The 12670-nt window shown below is 42.0% G+C and overlaps 1 long non-coding RNA gene across 1 annotated transcript; it reads left to right on the top strand.

The window, feature by feature from the left end:
* The first annotated feature begins 4580 nt into the window (after positions 1-4580).
* Positions 4581-9156, top strand: LOC101732619. Its single transcript, XR_208192.3, has 2 exons — positions 4581-4973; positions 8992-9156. It is a non-coding gene; the product is annotated as an uncharacterized LOC101732619 (long non-coding RNA).
* Positions 9157-12670: the final 3514 nt, after the last annotated feature.

Genomic DNA, 12670 nt, shown 5'->3' with positions numbered 1-12670 from the left:
ACTAGACATAAGCAGAAAAGACACCTTTCCAGAATGCAAAAGTGGGGGCCTACATACTTCTTGTGCCTGTCTGCTTATCCGTAGTTTCAGCCCATCTGTATCTCCAAAATATATTATTTGCATTACTATATAGTTGTGCTCAGCGCCACTCAGTCCTTTCTGCCTTTTGTTCTGAATTAAAGGACATGTAAACCCCACAAAACAAAAATTTAAGTGCTTGGGCCCCCTTCCCAGGACCAAAACCTCCCATGGACCCCTACATGCCCATACCCAACCTACAATATGTCCATTGACTGCCACCATGATGTCATTGCCCCTCCTCCATGCACCACCTCCCTCCCTGAAACACTGGGAATTAAGTCTGGTGTGAAAAGGTGACAAGCCTAGACATAGTTAATGAAGAAAGCTGTGTTTTCTGAAACAATATATAACATATATATCATAATATATATGAAATAATATATTACATTATATATAACATTACTGTAATGTATTACTGTAATGTATCTGTGTAATACACAGATGTCCAAAAAAATGTAAGGTCTTTTGACATGTGCGAACCACTTAAGGAAGACAAGTGGCAAATGACAAGCCAAGACCGCTCAAGCCAAGATTAGACAGTGTGTAGCAGGTTTACTGAAATGAAACCTCTGGTAACTAAGAACAGAAAGTCATCTTTTTAAACCATAAATTTGGCTGCTCAAGTGCAGAAAGCACAACTGGAGCAGAAAAAAGGTTAGCACAGGGGTGATCAGGGCTGCAAGAAAAGGCTGCCTCAGGTGGTCCGAGGCACAAATCCATACCTGCCCTTATATTTATGGAACATAACAGCACATTGAAAGTAACAAGTTGCTTATCTCTCCCCAACATTCAGGAAATATTCTGCTGGCTGTACAGCTTATCATTCCTAGCCTTGCCTGTTGCACCCAAGCATCACACACACACTAAGAAAAAGAACTTGAAATACAATTTACATTATCTGATATAAAGGCACGAGCAGACATGATGAGTACAACAACTTTTAAAAAACATTTAACAAAAATCTGGCATAAGTGATTTACAAAAACATCCGCAAGAACAATTTAATGCCAAAAACATCCAAATTTCATGTTAGACTATATTACAAACATTTTTTAAAAGCATTTCCTGGCACTAATAATACCCTTAAGGGGTTATGTAATAAAAGTCACTAAATTTGCCCAGGAGCAGTAACCCATCAGCAACCAATCAGCAGGTAACATTTACTAGTCATCTGTTTAAAGGCAAACTTCTTATTGGTTGCTATGGGTTACTGCTCCCGGGTAAACTTAGTAGGGCTGATTGACTAAAGTGCGTTTTAACGTGCGCTATTTATAGCATGCGTTAAAAATTGTATCGCGTCTAAATTTTTGCGGCTTAATGCACGATTCACTATAAACATACTTGCGTTAATTTACGCTCGATATTGCATGCGTTATTTAATTCGCGAAGACTATTTTCGTTCAGTATTTGACGGTACATGCGCTAATTAACGCCCGCGTATAGTCGCAGCAAATAGATAGTCGCCGCATATGAATTGTCGCCACATATAAATGGTAGCATATAAATAGTAGCATATCTATGGCATTATATAATTAGTAGCTGCTTATAAATAGTAGCCTCTAGTGATGAGCGAATCTGTTCCGTTCGCAAAACGGCAAAAATGTCGTGCGGCCAAAAAAATTGGTGCCCGCGACTATTATTTTTTAACGCCTGTGACAATTCTTGGACGTGCGGCGAATTCTTCCGTGGCAAATTTTTTCATGCGTTTTGCCATTGGCGTATTGTTTTGTGAAACGCATGAAAAAATTTGCCGTGGAAAAATTTGCCGCACATCCAAAAACTCGCCGCAAATCCATGCCTGCCGAAACATTTCATCGATTGTAGCTGCATATAAATAGTCGTGCGAATAAACGCACACCATGTTAGCCATACATGCCAATACTTTTGTAAAATTACTGTATTAAAAATGACCATTTCCCTGCAAACTGGCGGCTGCGTCACTCTAGGGCCAACACATACTTGAATAAATAACACTGTAAGTCCATATTTAATGCCAAAAGCTCATTTACTGTACTTTTCTATAATTATCACCTGCCTCAAGTAGGTGTTATTTTTCGCATAGCCTAATGCGATATTTAGCGCGCCTAAGTGTTTGTTAATCATGCGATAGTATTGTTTTCAGCGCACTAATTAAAGCATGCGTTAAAACTAACGCATGCGGTTGCGTGAAAATGAACGCATGCGATATGCGACTTAACGCACGCTGTAATACTGTAGTGAATCGCGCGCTAATTGTCGCTTCTATTTTAACGCAAAAAAACGTGCGATAAAATTTATTGCATTTTAGTGAATCAACCCCAGTGTCTTTTATAACATATGGGGGTTAGTTTTAAAGCCAGGACAACCAGGCTTTAAATAAATAAATAGTATACATACATTTAGTATGTAATGGAGATCCGCCCATCACAGGGCTTATAGGTGATAAAGAACACTTTAGTTGGAGGCTGACGTTTCGGCATACACAAAGGCCTTTTTAAAAGTATAAAAACAAACAAAGCAATACCTAATAAACATACTGTGGCAGGAAACAGTGGGGGTGATACTGTGATGTCATGTCCCCCATAGCATATGAATGGTTAAACATTAGCATATGCAATTGTACGGGGTCAAAGTAAGAAAGAACAATAAAAGAAGGTGTGACATGAAATTTAAATCGATCACAGTTACATATACATGGTAACCAAATATCCAATAGTGAAACAGTAGGATGTACAAGGAATAGTAATACAGTGTAGCAATAGTAAGAGACCAAGGCATAGGAATGTAGAAAGCCAGAACTTCCACTCCCAAGAGCACCTCTCAAAAGAATTAGCATTACTCCATTGCAGGATCTTGTAACGCAGAATTCCAGAGAGCCCCAAACAGATGTTTAGCCAGTGGACTATATATATATATATGATAAGTGTTATATATATGATAATTCCAGCATAATTGTGTCTCTGTGCAGATTTGCACTTAGTGCATGAAACAAGTGTAGTTGTGCTTGTGCAACTTATCAGGCATAGTAAGTGGGTGCAACTCAGCTTGGCACAAATACTTGCAATGAATCATGTCTAAAGGTTGAACTCTATGGCCATATCTTTTTTCAACCCGACCAAAGTTACTATGTATCAAAAAATGTTGTGAACAAGGGCCCAAGGCGTGAAGAACCACAGCCTAGAGTACTGGAAATCTTTTTTTATTTTTAGCCAGGCCAATGTTTCTGATTTTCTCAGATTCCCTTTTACCTTGATACCAATGGACTGCTGGAAAGCAAAAGTACAGTAATTACAATATTCAAAACAGGATTGTGTTCACATTGTTATAAGCAATAATCAGCATGGCTTTATGAAGGAAAGACTATTTTATACAAATTTAATTGCATTTTATAAAGCAGTAGAAATGTGGGCAAGCGGGATTGCAGTAGATGGAATCTACTAAAATCACATCTGCTAAGGCCTATAGATCTTTAAAAATATGTATGTACATAGATAGGAAACTGGCTAAAGCATCATGTACAAAGGGTGAGTGTCAATGGTAGTTTCTCTCCTTGGAGTATGGTTGTTTTAGGGTCCCATAGAAAAGTGGCAAAAGCATCATGTACAAAGGGTGAGTGTCAATGGTAGTTTCTCTGCTTGGAGTATGGTTGTTTTTAGGGTCCCATAGAAAAGTGGCAAAAGCATCATGTACAAAGGGTGAGTGTCAATGGTAGTTTCTCTGCTTGGAGTATGGTTGTTTTAGGGTCCCATAGAAAAGTGGCAAAAGCATCATGAACAAAGGGTGGGTGTCAATGGTAGTTTCTCTGCTTAGAGCAGGGTTGTTTTAGGGTCCCACAGGGTTCTGCATTAGGTACACTTTTATGTATCAATTTTTTTATTAATGGCAGGTCAGTGTAAGTAATGTATCTGTGTTTGCCAATGATACAAATGTATGCAGGACAAGTCCATCAAGTATTTTGCACCCTTGCAAGGGAGATCTCGACCAGCTAGCTAAGTGGCAGATAGTATTCATTGTTGAGAAACATAAAATTATGTAACTGAGAGCCATATAGATATAATTCCCTTAATGGTACTTGTACTTGGAGGTACTTGTGGATAATAATCTTAGCTGTAGCAAGCAATGGCACTCAGTAGATGCAAGGTACAAAGTGGAGACATTTCAGAAAGAGGGGTTCATCTTCCTCTCAATTAATTTGTAGTTCACAAAAGTAAAAAGGTTGAACTACAAGTGTGCCTTTTTTCTACCTTTCCTACTTTGTAACAATTTCATATATATATATCCAAAAGGATAGCACACAAGCGAATACAAAACGTTTATACAGTTTTAGGGACCCATAGGGTTAAATGCCCTATGAAGTGATATTCCTACCTCTTCACACATTCCCTTATTACTGGGCAGAAGCCTTTGTAACAGTTTATAGTTATGCTCTACACCCATTGGGTTAGTTTGGTTGACCACTCCCCTTGCAGACTGATATAGTGTCTAGCAAGGAGGAGAGGCTTCCTCTTTGGCTACCTGTCTGCAACAGCTCCACTGAGCCTGGAGGCAGAAACAGGCCCCAGTACAGCCATATTACCCCAGAACCAAGATCTATTCTGGAGAAGTCGGGGACAGGGCCCCGTGAACGAGGATTATATAGACTTAGCAGTTCTGTTACAGCACCCTCTAGAAGTGGTGAGAGTAGAAAGGTTTAGATAGTAAGGGCAGCTAAGGCCCCAACTAGAAGACAGACGGGAGTATTTCTTCCACTAGGCAATGTTGCCTTAGCTTAGGGCCACGGACTAGTGACAGGATACAGGCAGGATAACCCCTGATCTATGCCCAGCCGTAGGACCCACAAGAGTTAAAGGTTATCAACCTGGGGATTGACTTCACTATCCGATCTGCCTTCCAAAGTGGTGCCCAGCTGACAGGTGCTTTACCCAGCCCAGACTCCAAAAGAGGTGGGATGAACCGGTGGTACCCTCCTTTGCTATCCTAAGTGGGTTCTGCTATTTCTATCTTGTTCATGTGAGTACGGATCCTCTGTGAAGTGATATCATCTGTCTTGGACAATTATACCCTTGTATTATAGTTCACTATTGAACCTTGTGGCGTCCTATTTGATATATCTGCACCACACAGCCTCTGTGAGTTGAAGTTCAACCACAATCTCAGCTCCATTATCTGGTATCTTCCACACCAACAATACCCTTCCTTTGAAAGAGAGTCCCAATGTGCCCCATGCTCTATCCATAGCCTGGTGTTAAATAGCTTTTTAGCCAGTACCTGAGGACTGAGCTGTGTGTGTGTGTATTTCTTTAAAAATAGCTAACAGGTTGCCGGACTCGATTGGAAAAAGGCACTTGCAGTCCCTGATCTTAAAATCTACGTTCTAGTTGGCTGTGGGTTCGGGTCTTGAAGGTTCCCCCAGGTGCACCCATTGGCCTAAACCTCTGTCAATCATCTCTGTGCGCACTTTCACTAAAATCCCGCGTGAAGTCCACCTTGTTTACGAGACTTCGCGGGAAGGTGCCTGCCTATAAATGGTTGGGTCGGCCATTTTGTGAGCCACTCCTCACCTAGACGCACGGGCAACCACTGCAGCCTACTACAGAGGAAAATCTACGTTCGCTACCAGCAAAGCCTAAGTGATTCAGCCTACCCTGCCTACCTGTGCATCCGCAGCGGAGGATAAACCAGGGGCTGAAGGAAGTAACCGTGCACTGCAGGACCTTCAGCTGAGACCTGGTTAAATCTGCCGGAACACCCAAAAGGCTACAGTGAGTACAACCGCGGCTGCGGACTACTCCATTAACACCCCGCATTGTCAGGATCCTCATCTGAGGCCTGAGTAAATTTGTACGGGACTTAAATAAAAATACTTCCTTAGTGATTACTGCGGCTGCAGAACACTATAAAGGGAACTTTGACCACCCACTGCCGGTACAGACCCCTGACCAGAAAAACCTGAGTGGACATACAAAATTCATCACCCAGTCCCTAGAGCGGCCTACTTCACCTTCGATGAAGTTGAGAAGCATCTGGAGGAGTGTATATACGGTGAACTGGTCCGTAGGGAAAAGCTGGGGTCCCGGGGAGTGTTCCACAGCAATCCTGCCCAAAGACAAAAAGATGTGAACTACCTCTATGACATATCAAAGGAATGGTGGTTCGGCAGGACCATTCTAAAACATTATGTGAAAAGCTGCAGGAAGTATCAAGAGGACAGGTATTTCAGTCTCTCAGCAGATCTTCCTCAGGGTGGTCGGGTTGACAAGCCTTATCCGGCCTACTATATCTCCTTTGAGGACACAATGGCCAAGTATGACCACTGCTTCTAAGGTCCGAAGTGGTTTCCTCAGGAATGAGAATTTGTGTACCCGGGAGGGTGGGAAAATTTCTAAAGGCAACAGATGTCAGGATTTCCCACCATATATTGCCCACCTTTAGAGACACCCACTTGCTAGAGACACCTAAGGTGTGTCCCTGTTCTAAGTTGCCCCATATTAATGGAGAGACAATAACTTTGGACTTTGTAAATAGTTGGGTTCAAGAGGCAGGACTGCTGAGCCCCACCTCACTACAACCTTTGTCTCAACCTACCACTGGGTAGGAGCCATTACTTTATCTACACCCTACAGAGTGCGTGCAGGGTAGTCACGAACACTGGGTTAGGGTGGGAAGAAATGGACTTAATAAAGTTGGGAGGTGGGAGTGTACGCAGTTCATGAACTCAACTAATATTTCTTTACAGCTACGCTTTGTGCCTGGGATACCTGAGAGTAGCAGGAATTTCCCATGTAAGTGTGTGCCTGAGCACCCCAATTGACGAGTCCAGGAGGTGACTCACGGTCCTACAAGAAAAGTGCCTGAGTGATCCACAGTGACACTCATGTTTTTATATGGTTTACAGTAACAAAGAAACAATGGTTCAATTATTCTGTGCCTTAACAATTTTTTTCCGGTACCCATTGTACCCAGGTATTCCGCAGGGGGGGGTACCCGAAGATGATGTGGGGATACTGTATATTTTTGCACTAAATTTTTGCATTTAAAATGTTTACTAAGCATGTGTATTTACCGTATATACTCGAGTATAAGCCGATCCGAATATAAGCCGAGGTACCTAATTTTACCTAAGAAAACTGGAAAAACTTATTGACTCGAATATAAGCCTAGGGTGGGAAATGCAGCCGCTACTGCTAAGTTTCAATAATCAAATAAATAACAGATAAATAAATAATAGATAACTTTAGGGAAAGAAAAATGCTACAGCAGCAGACAAAAGCAAGTTTGGGAAGGCTAAGGAAGCTGCCATACTAATTATCAAGTACTTGACATTGTTCACGTGAGGGGTTGTCCTCAGTGGACCCCAGTCCCAGTACAAGTCCCACCACAGTACTACAATAGTAGTTACTAGGGCAAAATAATTCTTGATGCTGGACTTTTTTTTTAAATAACAAGTTATTTTACCACTTACTGACTCATTTTGCAGATGGATATGCAGATGTAACGCGCTCCTTGCGCGCAACTTTCGCCCCCCCCCCATGGACCGACGTGTGTGCGTGCGCACGCAAGCGCGCGAACACACACACGTCCGGCTATGGGCCTGATAAAGGCTCTGCTGTTAGTCCAGTGTGGGGATGTCCTGGATCTGCCAAGAAATGCAGAGAAGACATTGCTAATTAGTGTATCCCATTAAGCAGAGGGGAATTAGATGCCTATTTCAAATTAAAATCCAGTCTGATTTTTTAAGAAGGGACTGCCTACTTTCAGAATGAAAGTACAAGTAAACAGCATGTTTCATCCCTTCCCTGCAGATTTGCATTTATACATAAATTATAAAATAATACATACATATACACAATATTTGGGCAGTAGCAGTTGGGTCACCTTGTGCGACCCCCCCCGTGGACGGATGTGTGTCCATGCATACCTGGATGTGCCGACTCTGCTGATGTGCGTACCCCCCCCAGATGTGCCAACTCTGCTGATGTGCGCACCCTCCCCAGATGTGGCGACTCTGCTGATGTGCCGACTCTGCTGATGTGCGTACCCCCCCCGGATGTGCCAACTCTGCTGATGTGCGCACCCCCCCCAGATGTGCTGACTCTGCTGATGTGCGCACCCCCCCCGGATGTGCCGACACTGCTGATGTGCGCACCCCCCCCCCGTGTCCATGCGTACCTGGATGTGCCGACTCTGCTGATATAACGCGGCCCTTGTTCGCACTCCCCCGGATGTGCCGACACATCCAGGTACTCGAGTATACGCCGAGGGTTACTTTTTCAGCACATATTTAGTACTGAAAAACTCAGCTTATACTCAAGTATATACGGTAATTGCCATTGTCGAGTTGGAATGGGTTTTCCCCGGGTGAATGTAGGGACCCATAGGGTTATATGCCCTATGGAGTGATATCCCTACTTATTCACACATTCCCTTGTTGTTACTGGGCAGAAGCCTTTGTAACAGTTTATAGTTATGCTCTACACCCATTGGGTTAGTTTGGTTGACCACTCCCCTTGCAACTGATATAGTGTCTAGCAAGGAGGAGTGGCTTCCTCTTTGGCTGCCTGTCTGCTATCCAACAACAGCTCCACTGAGCCTGGAGGCAGAAACAGGCCCCAGTACAGCCATATTACCCCAGAACCAAGATCTATTCTGGAGAAGTTGGGGACAGGGCCCTGTGAACAAGGATTATATAGACTTAGCAGTTCTGTTATAGCACCCTCTAGAAGTGGTGAGAGTAGAAATGTTTAGATAGTAAGGGCAGCTAAGTGGAGTATTTCTTCCATTAGGCAATGTTGCCTTACCTTAGGGCCACGGACTAGTGACAGGACACAGGCAGGATAACCCCTGATCTATATGCCCAGTCATAGGACCCACAAGAGTTAAAAGTTATCATCACTATCCGATCTGCCTTCCACAGTGGTGCCCAGCTGAAAGGTGCTTTACCCAGCCCAGACTCCAAAAGAGGTGGGATGAACCGGTGGTACCCTCCTTTGCTATCCTAAGTGGGTTCTGCTATTTCTATCTTGTTCATGTGAGTACGGATCCTCTGTGAAGTGATATCACCTGTGTTGGATGAATAAACCCTTGTATTATAGTTCACTATTGAACCTTCTGGCGTCCTATTTGATACATCTGCACCACACAGCCTCTGTGAGTTGAAGTTCAACCATAATCTCAGCTCCATTATCTGGTACCTTCCGCACCAACTATACCCTTCCTTTGAAAGAGAGTCCCAATGTGCCCCATGCTCTATCCATAGCCTGGTGTTAAATAGCTTTTTAGCCAAAAAGAGGTTGCACAGTTATAAGTGTAAGGAAAGGGCTGTTAAAAAGATTTCCACAAAATTACCACAAAATTCTCTCTAAAATAATTCCCACAATTTTTGACCACTAGATGTCAGTGTTTATATACTTCACATATACTGTGAGTCACTAGTACATTTTTAAAGTCCAGTGAAGTATCTCCTTAAGTAGAAACAAAGTTTACTAGCTTTTCTGTATTTAAAGCCCATTCTAGTGCATTCTATATTGTAGACATGATCCACCCTGTAAAGTAAGAATAAAAAAACACAGCTGAAACAAGCATATTCTCTCAATACATTGCATAAATATACAAAAAGAAGTAAATATGCTTCAATTCATCTGAAGCTATACTACCATGTGAGGAAGCAGTTTAGAGCCAATTGCCAATTAAGGCCCCTAGGGGTCATGCAATAAAATTCATATATCCAAAATGCTTTTAATCTAATCAACTCCTTATCCCTGTTTGCTCCTCTAGATCGTGCTGGTACATGATCTATAGGCATACATCTAAAGGTTGAGGGATCATGTTTCTTTAGTGCCCAATGGCACGTAACAGGTTGTTGAGAAATGGCTTGTTTCTTTTCCTTGATTTTAGTGGGTCTCTCTGGATCTAGGGCTGCCCTTAAAGGAGAATGCAAGTCAAAATTTAAAAAGCATACTGCCCAATAGTCCTCCTATTGTTTAGTAAAAACGCCACACTTTTGGCTCACCTAATCAAATATTTACTCAATCACACTTACTTCACATTTTCTAGAACAGGCAGCCATCTCTAAGGGCTCTGGCACACGGGGGAGATTAGTCGCCCGCGACAAAACTCCCTGTTCGCGAGCGACTAATCTCCCCGAGTTGCCTACCCCTGCCATCCCACCGGCGAACATGTAAGTCGCCGGCGGGATGGCAGACGCGGCGGCGCGATTTTGCGCAAATCGCCCCGCCGTGTCTGCCATCCCGCTGGCGACTTACATGTTCGCCGGTGGGATGGCAGGGGTAGGCAACTCGGGGAGATTAGTCGCCCGCGAACAGGGAGTTTTGTCGCGGGCGACTAATCTCCCCCGTGTGCCAGAGCCCTAAAAAGGTATTCTCCCTTCCTTTCCCTCCCTGCTTCGTACTGCACATGTGTTTCATTCCCTCCCCCCCCCTCCCCTCTGCCAGATCCGCTTCTTATTGGCTGGTGGGCATGTGTAGCTCAGAACAGGAGACAGGATCGTGTTACATGTTACACACATGCTCAGAGAATAGGAAGGCTGCCGCTGGCAGCCTACAGGAAGGGAAGAGAGATTTCAGTGATGTCACTGTAGTCTTTACACTGCTGTAGGCTGCCAGCACCATATATCAGAGAAGCAAGCAGGGATCTGGGAATTTAGATATGCAGTAAGTACTTAAAAAGAATGCCTTTAGAATTACTTTTAATTTATATTAACCTTTCATTGTCCTTAAATCTTTGTATATTTATCCACCAGATCATTGGAACTTGGGGGATGTCCCCTAAGATTTTTATCCCTTTTGTAAGTAAACTTATGTTTTAATGATCTATTGAAAGATAGGGTATTATCAGTTGCAATTATTGGCCAATTGTCCAGCACACTTGCGCACAAAATGAGTATAGGGGCTATATTTGCTAACATAATAAACCCCTTTCTCGTCACGCTAGTATACATTATTGCCTTCACTCTTTGACACTTCTTCTCAATTCAATTTTAAAGCCCACTCCAGTGTAACTACAAAAAGTTTTTCTGGGTTTCTCTCTCAATAAATTTCCTGCCCACCAATATCAAATCCCTTTTGTTGGGATTGTTGGGATTGCTATTAATTCGCACAACTCTTAGCATTTGAGACCTTGGTAATGAGTTCAATAGGTGCTTGGCTGGTATAATGTAAAATAGTATTTGGCGTAGATAGAAGTGTGCAGCCTATCTTCCTCTTTGTAAACCTGTACATCCAAATACACAATAGAACTGGCATCACATTTAAAGGAAAAGCATATTGGCCTGTCTAAGTCATTTAATACTTGTATCAAGGATTGTAACTTGTCCATGGTGTCCAGCCATATAAAGAATATATCATCAATACACCTACAATAAAATGCCCCATATTGTCTAAAAAAAATGGGTGACAAAAAATATATTTGACTTCATATTGATACATGTATGCATTTGCATAAACTGGGGCTACTTTAGAGCCAATTGCAGTCCCCATGCACTGTATATATATATATATATATATATAATCCAAAACAAAAATCGGCACTCACCGCATCAGCATCTCACGCCGGGTGCTAATCACAAATAGAGAGCACATTCACAAAAAAGCACTCACGGCTTCAAAATGTAGAAAAACGATTTTAGATTTATTAAATCATAGCATCAACGCGTTTCGATCCAGACAGGATCGTCATCAGGATGGGGAAGGGAAGTGAGGTGCACCCATAAATACAGAACTCAACCAATCAGAGTTCACAAGCAATTTACATAATTAATCACTGTGCAAATATCAACATTTAAGTAAATAGTATATATATATAGTGTATAAGTACCCCCAGAGGTGAGAAATACCCAAATTCATAAAAATAAAGCTCCCATGAAGTATGTGAAAATAGATCACAAATGTGAATAAATATTAAGAGACCTCAATATTACCAAAGGAAACCAACCCAAACTAAACCTAGACATAAAAAAATATATAAAAATATAATAGTCACACACAACAGTGGTGATATATAACAGAATAGTATATCACATAGTGAGATTAGTTTGGTAACACTATATACCCACATTAGAGGTCATATTAATAAAGTGAATAAGTGCAATAAATACAATAAATATATAGGGATAAAAATATTAAAAAGCGTCAATCTTGTTCAAAAACATTAAAAGAATTACAGTAATCAGGGATCACAATTGAAAGGGATAAATATATCATCTCATCAAATCGTATCAAAAATAGTCAGAGAATAGATATTAATCTTAAATTGTAAATTGTAACACCTCCATGGTCATAGAGCCAAATTCATAGAAAGCATGAGAGTGAAAACATTTCATTGAGGCCACGAGGGGCAATGGTATCCAGTCTTCGAATCCACTGGGCTTCTCTTTGTAGTAATAATCTAGAACGATACCCACCACGTGAAGGAGGGGGGATATGATCAATTAGAATAGCCCTAAGCATAGGCAATGAATGTTTCTGTTGTACAAAGTGTCTAGCAAGAGGACTGTCAGACTCCCCAGAAGCCAGAGCCGCCCGTATTACGGATCTATGATTGTTCATGCGTATCCGGAAAGATGTAACGCATTTGCCTATATAATATAAGCCAC

Source organism: Xenopus tropicalis, chromosome 2 (genome assembly GCF_000004195.4).
Source record: "Xenopus tropicalis strain Nigerian chromosome 2, UCB_Xtro_10.0, whole genome shotgun sequence".
Taxonomy (NCBI): domain Eukaryota; kingdom Metazoa; phylum Chordata; class Amphibia; order Anura; family Pipidae; genus Xenopus; species Xenopus tropicalis.
This window is presented reverse-complemented; position numbering and strand designations above follow the sequence as displayed.